We start from the raw sequence: 7,382 nt of genomic DNA on the forward strand, positions 1-7,382 counted from the left end.
CTCGCGATAGCTGCACTCTAACCCCGCCCCTTCCTCTTGCCTTTCCCCAGCGCAGCAGCCACACGACCCCCTAATGTCTAGGCTGCGCGTGCGCCGGCTTCGCTCGCATGCTCCTTCGCTTCCCAGCTGTGTGGGCTCTCGCGAGCTCTCTGCCCCCCCAACCCCGGCAAGAGGGGGGGCCGCTTTGGGTTCAAAATGGCGGCCGGTGCCCCCTCCTCCTAGCTATTATCTCTCGCGGGAACCCCCCTGGGCCGTGCCCCTCCACGCGAACACAAGCTACCTGCCCCCGCCCCCGCCGCACCTAGCCGGGGATCCCCTCCCGGCTGCGGCTGAGGGGAGGTGGGCTGGGCTCTCCGGGAGCCGTGTGCATCTGGGGATAGGCCCCCAATGACACGCGCTGTGTGGCGACAGAAAGAGCCACGCTGACTACGGCAGAGCCGTGACCCCCCACACGCCCTTCCTAGGCCTGCTCCGCTCAGGGGACACGGCCATGCAGGCGTTTTATACAGTCCTGCGTGCTCCCCTGCCAGGATGGGGACCTGAGGACGTGGCTGCACTACACTGGCACAGTTCTGCAGCACCGTCTGTAGTGTAGATCCCCTCAGACAGCTCAGCCCTCTTCACGCCCCCGGCCAACATAGCTGTGCTGGTCAGGTATGTCTACACTGCAGTTAGACCCCTGCAGCTGTCATGTGCCAGCCAACTTGGGCTCGAGGAGCTCTAGCTAAGGGCTGTGTAGATGTTCAGGCTGGAGCCCATACTCTAGCGCCCTGCAAAGTGGCAGGATCCCAGAGATGGGGCTGGAGCCGGAATCTCTTCACTGCAATTAAACAGCCCGTTCACCAGAACCCCTTCAGCTGCGTCAGCTGGTGTGGCCCAGCCACCTGTGTGTAATTGTAGTGTAGACATGCCCTTAGAGAAGCGGTTCACAAACTGGGGATCACCAGGGTTGGCGTTAGACTTGCTGGGGTCTGGGGCAGAAGCCTGAGCCCCACCGGGCAGAAGCCTGAGCCCCACCAGCCAGGCCCTCGGTGGCAAGGCTCAGGTTACAGGCCCCCTGCCTGGGGCTGAAGCACTTGAGCTTTGGCCCCCCCATCCAGGATGGTGGGGCTCGGGCTTTCCCCAACCCCTTCCACCCACCCAGGGCAGCGGCGCTCAGGCTTTGTCCCTCTCCTGGGGTCATGTAGTAATTTTTGTTGTCAGAAGGGGGTCATGGTGCGATGAGAGAACCCCTGCCTTATATGTATAGTGTCGATATAGCTAAGGGACTATAACTGTGTGCGCACTAAGGTGACTCTACCACTTTAAAATAGATCAATATAATTAAAGTGGTATCACTGTACAGATAAGGCCTGACATGAGGAGTGAAGCAGTTAAAATGTTGACATTCAAATTACCATCATGGGGATCTGAGTTAAAACCTCACTGAGATGAATGGGGCTGGTCACACTCTCAAAAGCATTCCTGGCTTTCTGCAAACTCACATAGAAATATTTGCATCCATTATGCTTGGGTCTGGTCTGCACTGCAAGCTTTTGGCAGCATGGCTATGTCGGTCACGGATGTGATGAGATGTGATCTCTGACTGACACAGCTGTGCTAGCAAAAGCCCATAACATAGCCCATGTCTACACTACAAAATTTCTTTTTATTCCTTTCTTTGGAGAAATATTAACTTATAGGTTGTGTGCAGGGCCGGCTCCAGGCACCAGCTTAACAAGCAGGTGCTTGGGGCGGCCAAGGGAGAGGGGCGGCACCTGCGGCAATTCGGGGGCGGCAGGTCCCTCACTCCCTCTAGGAGCGAAGGACCTGCCGCTGAACTGCCGCCGCCGATCGCGGCTTTTTTTTTTTTTTGCTTGGGGCGGCAGAAATGCTGGAGCCGGCCCTGGTTGTGTGCCTGGTGTATGGCATGTATGTATGTGAGGGGGAGAGAGAGAGAGAGAGAACAAAAAATTTAAGGAAAACCAAGTCAAAGAGATGTGTTTTGAACATAGTGAGGTCTGCAGTCATTCTTATTTCATTTGGGACTGAGTTCCATAGTCTGGTTAAAGCTATTGTGAAAGTTCTCTTTCCTTCTGTCATGAGTCTCCATGTACTGGGTGACAGTTTTATTGTTTTAGGGGAATGTAGATGATGTGGAACAACATGGTCATGGAAGAAGACTCAATCAGATAACTAGAGCCAGTTCCATGGACAATTTATGTAAGGGCAGAGACATTTAACAGCATGCAATTCTCAGTCGGGAACCAGGCAGAGAGCAGATTACTAGGGTGATGTGAGCACAGAGACTTGGGGTACGTCTATACTTACTTCCTGGTCCGGATGTAAGCGATCAATCTTCTGGGATCGATTTATCGCGTCTTGTCTAGACGCGATAAATCGATCCCGGAAGTGCTTGCCGTCGACGCCGGTACTCCAGCTCAGCGAGAGGAGTACGCGGCATCGACGGGGGAGCCTGCCTGCAGCGTCTGGACCCGCGGTAAGTTCGGACTAAGGTACTTCGAATTCAGCTACGTTATTAACGTAGCTGAATTTGCGTACCTTAGTCCGAAGTGGGGGGTTAGTGTGGACCAGGCCTTGGGTTGTTTAGCAGATTTTGTACCAGCGTATGTTCGCTATTCCTCTTCCCACATTCTTTATAGTAAGGCGTATTTGCGCACTGTGACAATGCGGTTCTGGCGGAACCCAACTGAGAGTGCCAACTCAGGACAAATTGCTCAAACAGGGCAGTTACAGCCCAAGGCTGGGGTTTTCCCACCTCTAAGGGCTGGTCTACACTAACCCCCCCACTTCGGACTAAGGTACGCAAATTCAGCTACGTTAATAACGTAGCTGAATTCGAAGTACCTTAGTCCGAAGTTACCGCGGTCCAGACGCGGCAGGAAGGCTCCCCCGTCGATGCTGCGTACTCCGCTCGCCGAGCTGGAGTACCAGCGTCGAAGGCGAGCACTTCCGGGATCGATCCGGGGCACTTCCGGGATCGATCCGGGATCGATTTATCGCGTCTTAACCAGACGCGATAAATCGAACTCAGAAAATCGATTGCTTACATCCGGACCCGGATGTAAGTGAAGACGTACCCTAAGGCAAACCAAACCAACCAGACTAAGAGGACTTCGGTCTCACCCCACTGGCTAACCGCAAGTCTCATAAGCAATCTCCTTGGACACTCCAGTTTCCCGGATTACCACCAGTGCCACTCGTTATGGGGACAAATGGTTATGAAAACCAAGACCCCAGTAAAAGAAAAAGGTTCTCCTGATCCCAAAGGACCAAGCCCCAGACCCAGGTCAATATACAAATCAGATCTTACCCACAAATCACGCTGTTGCCAATCCTTTAGAATCTAAAATCTAAAGGTTTATTCATAAAAGGAAAAAGATAGGGATGGGAGTTAGAATTGGTTAAATGGAATCAATTACATACAGTAATGGCAAAGTTCTTGGTTCAGGCTTGCAGCAGCGATAGAATAAACTGCAGGTTCCAATCAAGTCTCTGGAGTACATCCCCCGCTGGGATGGGTCCTCAGTCCTTTGTTCAAAGCTTCAGCTTGTAGCAAAGTTCCTCCAGAGGTGTGAAGCAGGATTGAAGACCAAATGGAGATGAGGCATTAGCCTTATATAGTCTTTTCCAGGTGTAAGAACACCCCTTTGTTCTTACTGTGGAAAATTACAGCAAAATGGAGTCTGGAGTCACATGGGCCAGTCCCTGCATACTTTGCTGAGTCTCAAGGCATATTTGCCTTTTCTCAATGAGTCCATTGTATAGCTGATGGTTCTTAATGGGCCATCAAGCAGGCTAGGCAGAGCTAACACCAGCTTGTCTGGGATGTCACCCAGAAGCATAGCATAAGTTTGCAACACAGACAGTATAGAGCCAATATTCATAACTTCAACTATAACACTGATACACACATATAGACAGCATAATTATAACCAGTAATCCATAACCTTGTCTTAGACACCCCATTTGACCCCCTTTATACAAGATTTGGGTGCCACTACAGGACCTTGGTTGCAACAATGATCTATATGGTCCCAGATTATATCAATAACGTCACACGCACACACATTATATTTGTTTTGTAAGAGTTCATCCGCCCCTGCTGCTCACTCCCAGCCTTAAGTCACGTAGGCCTTGGCTACACTTGCAGATGTACAGCGCTGCGAGTTAAACCTGACTTCGTGCAGCTGAGTAGGGAAAGCGCTGCAGTCTGTCCACACTGACAGCTGCCCAGCGCACTGTCGTGGCCACATTTGCGGCAATTGCAGCGCTATTGGGAGCGGTGCATTATGGGCAGCTATCCCACAGAGCACCTTTTCCCATTCTGGCGCCGTGGGTTGTGGGAAGGGGGCGTGGGTGCGGGGGATTCTGGGTCCTGTACCAATGCCCCATGATGTATCGCTTCGCATCCCAGAAATCCCTTTGTTTCCGTCCACCTTTGGCACCATCTTTCAACGGTTTCTGTGCAGCGCGATCTGTCTGCGGGAAATGGAGTCTGAACTGCTGAGGCGTATGCTGACGAGTCTTGCCAGCACGTCACCTTTGGCTGTCGAACTATTCCTTAAGATCCAAAGTGACAGTGAGAGTGAGGGTGAGGAGTCCGACGATGCTATCGAGCCACGTAACGCGTACGACACGAAATTGCTTGTGGCATTCACGGACATGCTCAGCACCGTGGAACGCCGCTTTTGGGCTTGGGAAACAAGCACCGAGTGGTGGGATCACATCGTCATGGAAGTCTGGGATGACGAGCAGTGGCTGCAGAACTTTCGGATGAGAAAAGCCACTTTCATGGGACTGTGTGAGGAGCTTGCCCCCACCCTGCGGCGCAAGGACACGAGATTGAGAGCTCCCCTGCCAGCGGAGAAGCGGGTGGCTATTGCAATCTGGAAGCTGGCAACTTCAGACAGCTACCGGTCGGTCGCAAACAAGTTTGGAGTGGGAAAGTCGACCGTTGGAATCGTGTTGATGCAAGTTTGCAAGGCCATTAATCGCATCCTACTCAGAAGAACCGTGACTCTGGGTAACGTGCAGGAAATAGTGGATGGCTTTGCACAAATGGGGTTCCCTAACTGTGGAGGGGCGATAGATGGGACGCACATTCCTATTCTGGCACCACCCCACCTAGGATCCGAGTACGTTAATCGGAAGGGATATTTCTCTATGGTTCTTCAGGCGCTTGTGGATCACCGTGGGCGTTTCACTGACATTAACACAGGCTGGCCCGGAAAGGTGCATGACTCACGCATCTTTCGGAACACTTGGCTGTTCAGGAAGATGCAGGCCGGGACATTTTTCCCAGAGCGGAAGATCATGGTAGGGGAAGTTGAAATGCCCATTGTGATCCTTGGAGATCCCGCTTACCCGTTAATGCTGTGGCTCATAAAACCCTACACAGGGAGCCTTGACAGCAGCAAGGAACGGTTCAACTACAGGCTGAGCCGGTGCCGAATGACTGTGGAGTGTGCCTTTGGCCGTTTAAAGGCCCGCTGGCGATCTCTGTATGGGAAGCTGGACTTGGCTGAAAACAGCATCCCCGCAGTTATATCCGCGTGCTGTGCCCTCCATAATATTTGTGAAGGGAAGGGTGAAAGCTTCACTCAGGCATGGACCTCTGAGGTTCAACACCTGGAGGCTGAATTTGCACAGCCAGAGAGCAGGGCTATTACAGGGGCCCAGCGCAGGGCTGCAAGGATTAGGGATGCCTTGAGGGAGCAATTTGAGGCTGAAAACCAGCAGTGATATCTGGTGCCCTGCACGGGAGTGAAGTGCAGTAGTTCCAATCTTTAGGAATCAGTGTTTGCTAAGCAGACAAGCAAACTTGCAGTGCCTGTTTATTTCCTGGGCTAAGGAGTCTTTTACTTTACGCAATAATAAAGAATGTTTTCAAAGCCAAAGAATCCATTTATTGAAAAGGAAAAAAAAGATTTATTTATTGAAAAGAAACAAGGGGGTGGAGTGGGGAACAGTACAATCACAGATTCGCGTATGTCCTGTCTGGTGTGCTGTGCAGTGAGTGCTGCACTTCAGGACAGCTATACTGCATGGTGATGGGGGTTGAGTGCAGAGGGTAAGGGTCGTGGTTTTCAGGGCTGGGTGGTGAAGATACTGGTGTTGGAGGCAGCGGGTGGCGTGAAGAACACGGAAGTTGGGGAAAGTGTGTTGGAGGTGACAGTGGGGCACAATGGAAAGAGTTTTGGGACAAGGGCTGTGGGGGGGGGGGGGGTGGCGTTTGCGGTACTGCTCTTCTTTCTGCATGGCTACCAGCTCCTGGATAGCGTCTGCTTGGCGCTCCAGGATGCTTATGAGCCTATCGGTGCTTTGCCGCCGGTGCGCTGCATTTTCCTGGCGGATCCTGCTTTCTCTCTCCCTCCAGTTCTGTGCTTTCTCATTCTCTTTAATAGATTGCCGCATCACTTCTTGCAGCATGTCTTCTTTGCTTTTTCACAGTCTCTTCCTGAGTCTTTGCAGTCTCTGAGCAGGCGATAAGAGGGACGGCTGAGGTCTCAAGCTGTATAGGCAAAATGCAACATTTAACAGAGGCAGCATTGTTTATACCAGACAGAGTAATGATTCCCCCCGCACTTAAGGAGTAGAAAACACACAGGGTCTACACAATAGCATAATTTTCCCGTCCGAAACAGAGCACACATATCCCACGGGAGCCTCAAAATGGTGAGTAAGGGGGACTGATTGTTTCAGGGCTGTACAGCTTCCTCCCCCCAAACACTGATGAGGCCCAGCAACTCGCCATTGCTCCATGCTGGGGCTCGCTTGGCACGTGGAGGCATGGTCACCTGGAAAGATTCGCTGATAGCACTCCACACCACGCCGGGCTGAGCAAACAGGAAGGGGATTTTTAAAATGCCCGGGGAATGTAAAGGGTGGGTCACATGGTTGGTTACCTGAGGCCAGGGCAGTAGAGTTTGAACTGATGACCAGAGTGGCTACAACAGGCATTGTGGGATACTGCCGAATAATTCTCGAGGCCATTCACAGCGCATTGGGCGGCCACACTGGCGTTGCAGCGCTGCAGCGGCAGCGCAATACTTGCTATTCCTCTCGGAGAGGTGGAGTACATGCAGCGCTGCAAATGCCTTGCCAGTGTGGACGGGGAGTGAGTTACAGCGCTGGGGGAGCCTTTACAGCGCTGTAACTCGCAAGTGTAGCCAAGACCGTAGTGAACTTTGCCAAATGGAACATTCTTTGCCTCAGGATGTGTGATGAATTGGGAGTGCTTGCAAGGGAGCTGCAGGTAACAATTGCATGAACGTTAGAGATATTCTGCTTAGTACATCTCATTACAGAGAGCCGTAGATTACTATAAAGCAGTGAAGAAACCAGTAAATGTAAGATTGTAATTGATAATCAACTAGGGA

Source organism: Emys orbicularis, chromosome 8, assembly GCF_028017835.1.
Source record: "Emys orbicularis isolate rEmyOrb1 chromosome 8, rEmyOrb1.hap1, whole genome shotgun sequence".
NCBI classification, from domain to species: Eukaryota; Metazoa; Chordata; order Testudines; family Emydidae; genus Emys; species Emys orbicularis.